The following is a 12087-nucleotide window of genomic DNA, read 5'->3' as shown; positions in this document are numbered from 1 at the left end:
GATTGTTATAACAAGCAGCACTCACATGACTACATGACTCCAGATCTGTCCATGCCAAAGGATCCCAAGGCATTTTACCCCAACAGATTTTCAAAGGGCCTCAGCATGAGCTACGCAGACATGCTCAGTACCTCAATACTTTTGAACTCCAGGCGGAGCTGCAGGTGCTCCACACCACCCAGGAGGCACTCAGCACTTCTCAGAATCAGGCCCAGAATTTGAGCCTGCAAATTTACAGACTCCAAGATTAAATGTGTGAGTGTTCACATGGAAGCTGCTTGCCTGGGACATCAGCTCCCTTCATGTGCAATGCTGCCTAGCAGGGACGTATGAGATGGAACCCACTGCAGGGTGAACTGGAAGGAGACTGCTCACTAGTTCTCCCGAAGAGTCCTCCCCTGGAATCTGCTTCCCTTCTTAGTCCAGCAGGGCCTGGGCTAGTTAGCTTTCTGGCCATACTGAAATGCCCCACTAGGCATTGGGGACAGAGGGCTGAATGACAAGGTAAGAAAATGGGACCAATGTGATGACTGTGATTAGAGTGGTAGGTAACCATAAATACTCCACTGCTGGGGGAGGATTTATTATATGGTGTTTAGAATTAAATGTCTGGTTAAATGTGGTAAATGTACCCAAAGCAGAGGACAGGCACTTGAAAGACTCCAAAGCAACTCAAATGATATTTCGGCACACGGTAGCCCACATCAGGAAAGCAGCCCTACTCAGGCCAGCACTTAAGTACATGCTTATTTTTAAGCACTAGCATAAGTTGCATTGAAGTCAGCAAGACTTAACCATGTGCCTAACTTTAAGTGCTGTCCTGAACTGGGGGCCAGCCTGGTGATTTTTGTGCATACAGAGTGACTGCATGAACACATTTGGAGATCACTCTAGAAAACTTGGCCTTCGCTTGAAATCTTCCAACTAGAGACTCAACGCAGGAACTAATGGATAAACAATGTGCTGGGTGGTCGTTTACAGTCCATGTTATACAAGAGGACAAACTAGATGACCAGAATGATCTCTTCTGGCCTTAAAGACTCTATAACACTAAGAATACGGACGGTGCTTTCAGATTCCAGAACTGGATCAGACTGTCCCAGCCTTCATCAGTGAGTGAAGTCAGACTGGAAAAACCTCAAACTGGGGGAGGCTTCCCACAGCCCTTTGGGTAAAATTTTCAGATGTGCCTGAAGTGAGTTAGGACCAGACCTGCCTAACCTGTGAAAAAAACACAGACATTGGGCTTGTTTTTAGCTTCATTGGCTTGTGAGTTGCTTGTTGGCTAGTTTATGGCTTGTTGCTTGTTGTAGCTTGTTGCTTCTTTTTTTCTATTGGCTCCCAGCAAGCGGGTGCAAGCAGGGGCAAGGGGGGAAGAGAGTCAGGGGTACACAGGGGCCCACCACAATCCCAGACTGCACGCTGGGGGTGGATCTAGGCACACAGAGTGTTGGGGTTCTTAGGGACTGGCTTGTTTTGGCCTTGTTTTGAAATGGAATTAGCTTGATTTTTGGCTTATTGTGAAAGTTGGGGTGTTTATTTACCACATGAAAGTTGATAACGGTGATTAGGACCCTAAATATCTAAAGAGGCTCCTTGAAGTCAAAATCTCATTGACTTGCAATGAGACACTTAGGCCCCTAACTCACTTTTGAAAATGTGATTTAGGCACTTTTGGATATTTTACCCTTTGGATCAGTCCCTTTGCATGGTTTCAAAATACAGATCCAAATTTTACAGGTCAGACCCACCTATAACACTGTATACATCACAGTTCTGAAATGCAGCCACTTCTGAAGCAGAGCCCAAAACTATTTTAGCAGCTCACTAGAACAGTTCAAGAGGAGCAAGACCTCTATCTGAAACCACGTAGAGAATAATATAAGGGAGGGAGACCACCTCTGTGAGACAGCCAGTTCCCATCAGTCCCCCTGTGTGATTGTTTCAGACAGATTTGGATGTATTTTATTTTTAAAGCCCATTCCAGGCATCAGTACAGAAAGCCAGACATTAAAATTAATTAACTTTTTAATGGATTGCCAAATGAGTGCATGAAGGAAATGTGACGGATGTGTAATGTGTTTAGAACTCAGTAAAGCCTTGCACAAGCTTCCTTGAATAATTCATTCCTATGGGCTGTGGATGAGCCCTCTCCCATGGACTGGAAACTGGCTGGACCACCACAGATGCAGGGTAATGATGAACAGCAAAGCAGCAGGGGGTGGGGGCTCGCTGATGGGGTGCCACCACAGGGACGGCAGGCAGGCTCAGTTTTATTTAACATCATCATTAATGAGGGGGCAGGACGTCGGTGAACAGGGCCTGTCCGAAGTGCTGCACAGCTGATGCTATATTGGGAGGTGCTGCAAAAACAGGTGAGGATAGAGGAATAATAGAAAGGGGCTAGAAATATAAAGAGGAAATAATGCAGCAAGATTCCATCTGCAAAATAAAAGCTAAATACAGTGGGAAATAACCCAAGGGCAAGGCTGTGATCCCGCTACTCACTTAGGAAGTGGCTGCTCACATGAGTAGTCCCACTGAAGGCAGTGGGAGTGCTCAGCCGGGGGGGGGGTGACAATCTAGGCCCACTATTCATTAAGAGTCCATAAAGCACAGCTTTGAGCTGGGGGTGCTGGGGAACCACACCAACTCAGGGGCACTCTAGGGAGTACAGGTGCTGGCCAAGCTCCCCTAGAGGCAACCCCTCCTTGTCCTCCTTTTTGGGGAGCCTCCATGGGACATGTCCCTAAGGTTCTTTCCCCCTATGCCCACACAAGGAATGTCATAATCTAGACCTTCAAAAGTAGTAACATGGCAGCTACTTGTGGATGATAGTGGGCAGCAAATTGGATTCCATTGTGAGATGGTATCCAAACTCATGCCTTTTGGAGCATCATATTAGGGATGGCTTGTCATCAGAGTCTACGGTCCAAATCCTTTCACATTGGTGGGGAAGATCAGTTCAGATCTCCAGATTCAAACCAATTCCCTCTGCTTTTCCTTTCAGTTTCGGGTCAGAGCCAAACTCAGAAGTCACCTCTTTACTGATTCAGGGTGCGATGTGATGAAATCATAAGCTGCTTGAATGAGATTTCTAGCCTCCTCCTCTCCCCTCCTCCCCTGCCCCGGTGAACTGTAATCTCACTAGGACAGTTCTTGAGCTAGCAGCACAGCTGAATCTGGCTCCAAACTTTCACCCATTCCGGGAGAGTACACAGAGGCCCCATGCCACAGAGCAGGGATATGGCCTCTCTTCTGGATCTAACACCAGTAACAGCAATTCTCCCCTGACGCAAGCTCTGCTCAGCACAGGGCAGGAAGTTATGGGTTGCTCTAGTCTAACTTACACCATTGGTATAAGGTCACAGAAAGACCCTACACCATTGGGGAACCAGTTTATCAGAGTGGACCTCTGCCATGCACCTACCTCTTCTTCTTCCCTAGGTACACCCATTATGCTGGGGGTCAGTGGAGCAGCTTACCCAGGAGTTGGCTGTGCCTGCTTTACATCAGTGGGGCATACCCTTCCACCAGGGGAATTCACCATTGCTCGTTTATGGCCAGAATCTACCCCTCTGCATCTCTTTAAAAGTGGAAGCAAAACTCGGGGAAATCTTGGTTCTGTCACTGACTCACTGTGTGAATTTGGGGAAGTTGTCTGTTTGCTCTGTGCCTCAGTTTTCCCACCTGCCACATGAGAATAATGGTATTTACATATGTCACAAGGGTGTTGTGCTGCTTAATTCATTAAAGTTTCTGAAAGCTGTAGGTGGCCAATTGCAAAGTAATTATATTACAGTATTAGAATGTAACAGGTTGTTTCCATTTCTAATTTCCATGACTTCATAGGAATCTGATCAGAGTAATCAGAATTATTTCATTGTTGCTGGGGGCAATGTACTGCAGCACAGTATATCTGGGATTCAGCATGAATATTCTGTGGGCAAGAGATGGTTCGGTCTTTGCTGAGTGGCAATGATGCAGCAAAGCAGAAAGGTGAGGGGGGGAGATTCCATTCCTTCTGGCCTTCCAGTCCTTCCCTAGGGCAATGGTTCTCGACCAGGGGTACACGTAATCCTGGGGGTACACAGCGGTGTTCCAGGGGGTACATTGAGTCATCTAGATAGTCGCCTTGTTTTACAACAGGGTACATAAAAAGCACTAGTGAAGTCAATACAAACTAAAATTTCATACTATGACTTTATACTGCTCTATATACTATACTGAAATGTAAGTACAGTATTTATATTCCAATTGATTTATTTTATAATTGTATGGTCAAAATGAGAAAGTCAGCAACTGCTCAGTAATATAATGCTGTGACACTTTTGTATTTTTATGTCTGATTTTGTAAGCAAGTAGTTTTTAAGTGAGGTGAAACTTGGGGGTAGGCAAGACAAATCAGACTCCTGAAAGGGGCACAGTAGTCTAGAAAGGTTGAGAGCCACTGTGCTACTCTTATTTTGAGACCAAGGGGTGTTGAGTAACACCATGAAAAATCAGAACACGATTTTGATACTGTTATCCCCGCCGGAAGCCTGTAATAGCTGGGTACCTGATTACTACCTCCAAACTAAAGGCTTTTACAGCCTTCTCTTTGATGATGAAATGCCATGTGATGATACACCACTGCAGAGGACAATTCACTGACCTCTCCAAGGTGGATGGGAGCTTAAAGAGTTAACAGAGCAGGCAGGGAGGGACACAAGTCAAGATGTGCCATCCTCCTGCTACAAGTGGGAAACAGGCTTGAAATGTGCATGTCACTGAAAGCTGGACACCTCCACAAGTGCAAGTATCTGCCTTGAGAGGAAACAGTAACACCCTTGTACCTTTCTCTCTACAGGTCACTACAGCATCTTACCTCAATAACGGGCTGCTTCCATTTGAGAGCTGGATCCAGGAGAGGGTGCTGAGGAAGGAAAAACCAAACCACCTACTCCAGCAGGTACCGGACCTTCTTACTTTGTGCTTTCCCCTCCCGCCCAAATCTCTAGCTTCTGGGTGGGGTTCATTGTCCCTTGGTGCCTTGCAGTGGGTGGTTCTGCAGATAGTCTGAGCAGAACTGAGCTTCATGCTTGGCTACCACAGACGTAATGAAATGGCCCCAAATGGTACTTTCTTTATTGGACGCCTCGCAAGCTGGGGCTCTGGACTGATGGGGTCTGTAGCAGCTAGTACTAGCCTTGTTTTTAATAATGTACTTCAGGAAGCTAGTGATTATGTGGCTGGTAATAAAATATATTCCTGTGCTCAGCGATGCCAGGGGTTTGTCCTTTATTCCCCAATACCTGAGCTCGGATGGGCCAGCACAAATCATTTTTTGAATTATTTACTAACCTAACCAAAAACTTCCAGTTCTTCAAAGCCCATAATAAAACATCTCTACATCCCTTCAGCATCTGCCATAACTCTTTCTGATGTCAAAGGAAAACTCATGTTTCCTTTTCATTCCAAAGATTTCCAGATGTTCTCGTTCTTCCTTCATACAGAGCATAAAGAACCAGACAGTGCAAAACTCTTCTAAGAATGAGTTACTTATGCTGATATTTTATTCTTCTCAGCATTTCCCCCCTTCTGTCAGCTTTCCAAAGAGGCTTTGCTCATGTTTATGAAAGAATAAAATGTCTGGGCCCAATACCCAACTGGTGTAAAATGCCACCACTCCACTGAAGTCAGTTGAACAGCTCCTTAGTTGGTGTAAATTGCTACAACTCCAGTGACTTCCATTCCAAGGAACACCACCTGCATATCTGGCCCTCTGGATTTTTGGAAGGACACATGGTCTAAAGGTTTCTTTCTGGACAGTCTGGGTAAAAAACATTCCTTGAAAAATCTCTAAAAATATCCCTTTTTTACATTTGTGAACCAACTATTTCGACATTTTTCATGAAAATGTATTAGTGTCTTTCAAAAAAAATCTTTAATGAACAGCGAATGAAAAAGGTCATAATCACAGCCAGACTTGCACCAGCTACAGTAATAAATCTGTTAAAGTTTTGGGGCTGCTGTCAAACTAATAAGCATAGGTACAAATTAGCCAGAAGAGTTTCTGATGTGAAGGAATCAATACAGCAAACACAACATCAGCATCATAAAGCGGCCATCGAGGTCATAGGTATTTTGTTACATAATCTCTGTTCTATATGGGCATACTCCATGTTCTGATGCTACAGTGACATCACACAACTTCATTTTGTTGGGGAAAAGCAGTACGTGATGCTGACAAAATGCTGCTAAGCTGATAATGGTTTAGCAGATGGTAAATGCGGTTCCTATTACTGATCTGCTTGTCTATTGCCATTAAAAAAATAAGCTGTGCCTGCATACTGTACATACAGCTAGTCTGTGCAAAAACACATGTATTGCTGCTACTCCTTCCTGTCTCTTATTTGTTGGTTTCATCTACCTATTGCATCTTGTTGTAAACTAAGATTGTAAGGTCCTTGGAGTAGGGACTCTGTTTTATTATCTATGAACACACCCCCTAGCATAACGGGCCCTCAGTCTGGTTGGCACTTCTAGGTGCTGCTGTTATACAAATAATAAGTAAGTGGTAAGAAATCACCATAGCCCAGACCAGTGGCAGAGCCAGGTTTTGCAATCAGGGGAGCAATGAGTCATTCATGGTGGCTGCCCACAGCTCACCTGGCAGCAGCATCTCCCATGGGGCAGGCCCTAGCTTTCCACCCTGGGCATTGCAACCTGGCACATGGGGTTGCAGCACCATTCCCATTTGACCCATCATGCCCAAGGGGCGGCCAAGCCAAATTTGAATGAGTGGCGTCCTAACATGGTGCATAGCTGTGTGCCATGTCACAACGCCCAGAGCAGGGAGCCAGGCTCAGCCCTGCGGGACAGGCACTGCTACTGCCAGGTGAGTGGAGGGCAGGTTCACTCTCCAGCCCCATGTGAAAAGGTGCCACACATACACCTAAAGGCCCCCCCTTAGCTCCACTATTGGCCCATGCCATCAAAAGAAGCAAGAGCCTCTGCTCTGAAGTACAAGTGGAAGATGAAGAGGAGGCCAGAGTTTCCTCTCTGATCACATGTATGGTAGATAAGCTTTTCTCCATGTTTGTTGATGGCACTAGACTAGGACATAGCATGTCTCGGTGTGATTCCCAGTTCTTCCACAGTGTGACGCTCTTAGGCAAGTCACTTAAATGCCTTGTGCTTCAGTTCCTCATCTGTGAAATGGGGATCATTGCACTTCCTGTGGTTGGCTTGTCAGATCTTTGGTACAGGGACTGTGCCTGTGCGTATACAGCATTTGCCATAGCAGGACCCTGATTTCAGTTGCAGCCCTTAGGTGCTACTCTATGACAAAGAAATAATACCATGAAACAGATAGCTAGATTTAACTGGACTTTCTTTTTGTTTGCTTTAAACAAATCCAGGTTTACAAATGCTCCCTAAAGAACCCCACTGGTGTTCTGGTCATTGAAATTACAGTGTGGATCTGTTTATCTTCCTTATACACAGTGCTGTGCTGGATTGCATTATTCTCTTTTTCCCAAATCCAGCTCATGCATTTGTAGCTCCTAGGACCCAGTTTCCCAGACAGACAGAGGCAAGCATCTGAGTTTCTTCTGTTGGTGGGAAGGGATTGACCTTCTGGGATTGACTTTATGCACAAATGCATTTGCACAGGCAAGCATGCCAGAGATTCACTACTGTCTGTCACAGTGGAGTCAGGAGTTAAGCAGACAGGAACATTCTGTGCATGTGCATTAGCAACTCTCATGTTAAAAGCAGTGAAATGGTCCATTTTCCTGTGATGGCACTCTGCAAGTACACGTGTCACCAGTGCAATAAGACAACCCTGGCAAAGGGCTGGTTTTCTTCCAGTACATCAGCAAGGAGAGTTTCGGTTCTGTAAGATGCCTGTTCTGAAAACAGGACAAGTACAAAGATTCCCACCGAACTGACACAGCTGAAGCAGTATCTAGCATCAGATCAATGGAGTGTGGCTGTCCTCCCCATTCAACACCCCCCAATCAAATGTCAGCATAGCAAAGCAGCATGTGAACAGCTGAGGTGAATGGCAATTATCTATATGCAGGACAGTAACACTGGTCACAGCGAATTCACATGCCTGGTTTTGGGAGTGAGAGCTGTGACATGCTTTTTAGCAAATTGCCTTGCTATGCTGATAACACTGGACATAGAGAGCATAGATTCACAGTGGAAGGAGGATGCTGTGGGTGTAATGATGTCAGTGCAGGATGTTGAAATACTCACAAAATAGGTGGACTGAATCCAGTTTACTGCCACAGTGTCTGCCAATCCTATGCCAGGCTAGAGATTATGGTGGGGCACCTAGCTGCTTTAGGCTCCTTTGAAATTCCTGACCACCCTGTTAATGAATTGTTTGCATGTTCTCTGTACTCAGTGTCGGTCTTCTATAGCTTTGGCCAACAATCAGTCCCATGGGCATGGCACGGCTGTTTTGTCCATCAATAGGTCTCACCTCGTCTCATCTAACTTATCCCCATTCTGACATGTTTCTTCTTTGCAAGAACTTGTCACAGTGAGTATAGTCATACATTTTCTGTGCATGCTGTCCAAATGATATCTTTCAACCATAAACTAGTTCTGTACAGCTAACACTGAAACAGTCCGGCTAACAAGACAAGGGAACATAAGATATAGGCAAGCTTTTATTAACAATTGGTTGGGCTGGAAAGGAACAGGATATTCAGTGAATCACATTGTATGAGACAATAACTAAGCCTGACTTTCACACAAAACCAGAATCAAACTTGATTTGAAACCCTAAAACATTTAATTAACATGTTTTGAAGGGGGAATATTATAATCTTCAGCTATCTAAAGTGTTATAAAAAGGGAGGTAATCAATCGTTCTACTTGTCCACTGTGGGTATGACAAGAAGTAACTGGCTTGGTTTGCAGCAAAGGAGATTTAGATTAGCTATCAGGAAAAACTCTAATGCTAAGGAAAGTTAAGCACTGCAAGAGGTTCCCAAGGGAGGTTGTGACATTCCCGTCATTGGAGGTTTTTAAGAACAGGTGAGACAAACACCTGTCAGGGATGGGCCAAGTGTACTTGGTGCTGGCTAAGGGCGCGGGATGGAGCAGATGACCTCTTGAAGTTCCTTCCAGCCCAATATTTCTATGATTCTAAGGAGAGCAGCAGCTTGGTTCTAAGCAGCTGAACTTATAATAACTGAAATTCCCAAACAAAGATCAGGTGCATAGCACAGAAGAGAGAAAATGTCCATGGAAATTGGGTGAAGATTAGCATTGGGGAAGGGCAGATAAGGCAGTGTGGGGTCTCCACCTTGTCTGCCTAGAGCCCCTCAATGCAGACAAAATGTGTTTGGGGCTCCACTGGAAATGGGTGGAGCCAGGGAGCAGCTCAGGGGTTCTCAAACTGGGGGTCGGGACCCCTCAGGGGGTCTCGAGGTTATTACATGGGGGTTCGCGAGCTGTCAGCCTCCACCCCAAACCCCACTTCACCTCCAGCATTTATAATGGTGTTAAATATATTTTAAAAGTGTTTTTAATGTATAAGGGCAGGGGGTCTCACTCAGAGGCTTGCTGTGTGAAAGAAGTCACCAGCACAAAGGATGAGAACCACTGGAGTAGCTGCTCTCTGCGGCATGCTCTCTGCACAGTCTCGGTGGGGGAGCTACAGGCAGCATGCCACAGAGCTGTCTCTTTTGGGACCTGATCCAAAGCCTACTAATCTCAATGCGAGGCTCCCATTGATTACAGTAGCTTTGGAGCAGGCTCTCTCTCTGTAGCGTCAAATGGGGCCTGCACAGACTTCAGCTCTGCAGTCTGCCCTAGGGTGACCAGATGTCCTGATTTTATAGGGACAGTCCTGATTTTTGAGTCTTTTTCTTATATAGGCTCCTATTACTCCCCTCCCCTGTCCCAATTTTTCACACTTGTTGTCTGATCACCCTAGACTCTGCCCAGAAAGCCAATGGGGCGTGAGCTAGAGGTCATTCACCAGTCAATGCAAGTAGTGCAGGCCACACCTTCTGCCTCAGCTGCCAACCATTCCTATATGAAGTCTGATACAATGAAGAGAACTGCCCAGAATTTGCTGCACAAGTTTTCTCCTCCACACATTGTGTCAGCACTGTGCCTTTCAACATCTTCCATTTACACTGTGGATCTATGCTGCATGCTGTGGAAAGCAGGCCTGTTGCCAGTGGTAGCATAAGGCGTTCTGCTCAAAAGCATGCCCCAGGTAGGAAAGATGGTTCCAAGAGGGTACATGGAATTGTGGTGATGGTAATGCAAATGGTTATGGCAGCACCATCAGCAATGAGCAGCTGCAAAGGGCGTGTGATTAAACTCTAATTGAGCCGTTATTGGAGACAATAGAATTATGATGTGTGGGTGGGCTCCTGCAGACTGTAATAGACAAATGAATCAAAAGAGTAGCACTGTAATGGAAGCACTTCTAACTGTAATCAAGGCGATAATGAAAAGAATGGGGCTGTAATGGAGGTGCTGGCTGCATTAGAAATGACAATTAAGATAATAGTATTTTAGCAGAGGAGATGCTGTGCTTCTCACTGTGCTAGAGGAATGGCTGAAGGGACTGGATGGAACAGTGACAGGGATGCTGACGACTGTGGAGGAGCAGGTCATGATGATCATAAAATCTGGACTGGAGATAAATCTGGGGATAATGGAAGTGTAATGGAGATAATTATGACTGTAATAGAGGCGGAGATGATGGAATTGTAATAGAGAGGTGTTGGTGAAAATGGTGGCAGTGAAGTGGACAGGATGATCTCCGTCACAGAAATAACGGTGATGAAGATACCGGGCTAGATCTTCAGCTAGTGTAAATCTGCAGATCTCCACTGACTTCAGTGTCACTTGCCATCAGCTAATAATGTGGCCTGTGACACTGTAGTGGAAGAGAGGTTGACTGATGAAGGACATAATCATGAAAGACAATAAATCTATAATGGAAAAATAATTGAAGTATGAAAATCAGTATGGATTTAATTAGGACTCTAATAAAGGTGGTGATGGTGAAGATAAGTGAATTATCTAATGGGGACAATGAAGATAACTGAGTTGTAATGCTGTGCTGCTGCTGCTAACAGAGGTGACGGAGATATGGAATTGGCTGGGTGGAGATGCAGATATAAAATCTGTAAAGGGCATAATTATGACTGTAACAGGGGTAGTAATAAAGATAATGGAATGGTAATTGAGGAGGTGATAGTTATAAAGAAGGAGGTGCAGATAACTATAGTAAAGAAGATAAAGAAGATAATAGATTGGAATGGAGTTGTTCAAGGTAATGGGGTTCTAATGGAGATGATTCGAAGAGGGAATAGAGGTATAATGAGGTAATGACTGCTGATGATTGTTGTTATGGAAGAAATGAGGACAGTGATGCAAGTGTTACCAAAATGTCGGGTCCGCCTAGCTGAGAGTCAATGACAGCCAGACAGGGATAAGGAAAGGTTGCTTTATTCTGCAGAAGAAAGGAGAGTTTTGTACCTTGGTACAAAGACTCTACTCCATACAAAAACCAAGAATCTTTTATACATACACACATAGGCTTCAGTCGTGTTAGCATTTGATTGGTGGTTAGCAAACCCTGCACTTCTGCAATCTGCTCAGCAAAAACCGGCTTAGGACCAGCTTCAACTGCCTCAAGACCGATAAGGTAAGACAGTTCAAAGGTTCAGGCTACTGTGTCCGTGAGGTGTCCAATTTCCCCTAATGGTTGCCAGCTATTATAAGGCTACTAGCTGTTTGGGGGTCGCTGCTGACTGTCACAGTCCCCCCTTCAGGCCTGATAATCCAAATTGTCAGGCCCGATACGCAATTCATGATCAAGCTGGAGGGAGAGATATTGTGTTCTCCTACGGACAGTAAGGCCCTTAGTAACAGCAATACACAAACATTTTGCACATTGCAACATTACCCAAACGACACATAGAAAGAAAAGAAAGAAAATAATCCATTTGACAATTTTACGGAAAAGGCCAGTAAACCATGACCCAAGGTCTGGGAGTAGGTCCTCAAAATTAAGGGTATGATCAAGAGATACAGCTGAAAACAACAGCTGCATCCTTG

General features: G+C 45.0%; 1 protein-coding gene across 1 annotated transcript in view; it reads left to right on the top strand.

The window, feature by feature from the left end:
* Nucleotides 1–12087, top strand: part of TNR (tenascin R) — a 310511-nt gene that overhangs the window by 148484 nt on the left and 149940 nt on the right. Inside the window, exon 2 of the mRNA XM_030573302.1 lies at nucleotides 4850–4951. The gene's annotated coding sequence lies outside the window, so the exon portion shown is untranslated. The remainder of the gene's footprint in view (nucleotides 1–4849; nucleotides 4952–12087) is intronic.

This window comes from Gopherus evgoodei, chromosome 8, assembly GCF_007399415.2.
Source record: "Gopherus evgoodei ecotype Sinaloan lineage chromosome 8, rGopEvg1_v1.p, whole genome shotgun sequence".
NCBI classification, from domain to species: domain Eukaryota; kingdom Metazoa; phylum Chordata; order Testudines; family Testudinidae; genus Gopherus; species Gopherus evgoodei.
Note: the sequence above shows the minus strand (reverse complement) of the source record. Positions and strands in the feature narration are given on the sequence as shown.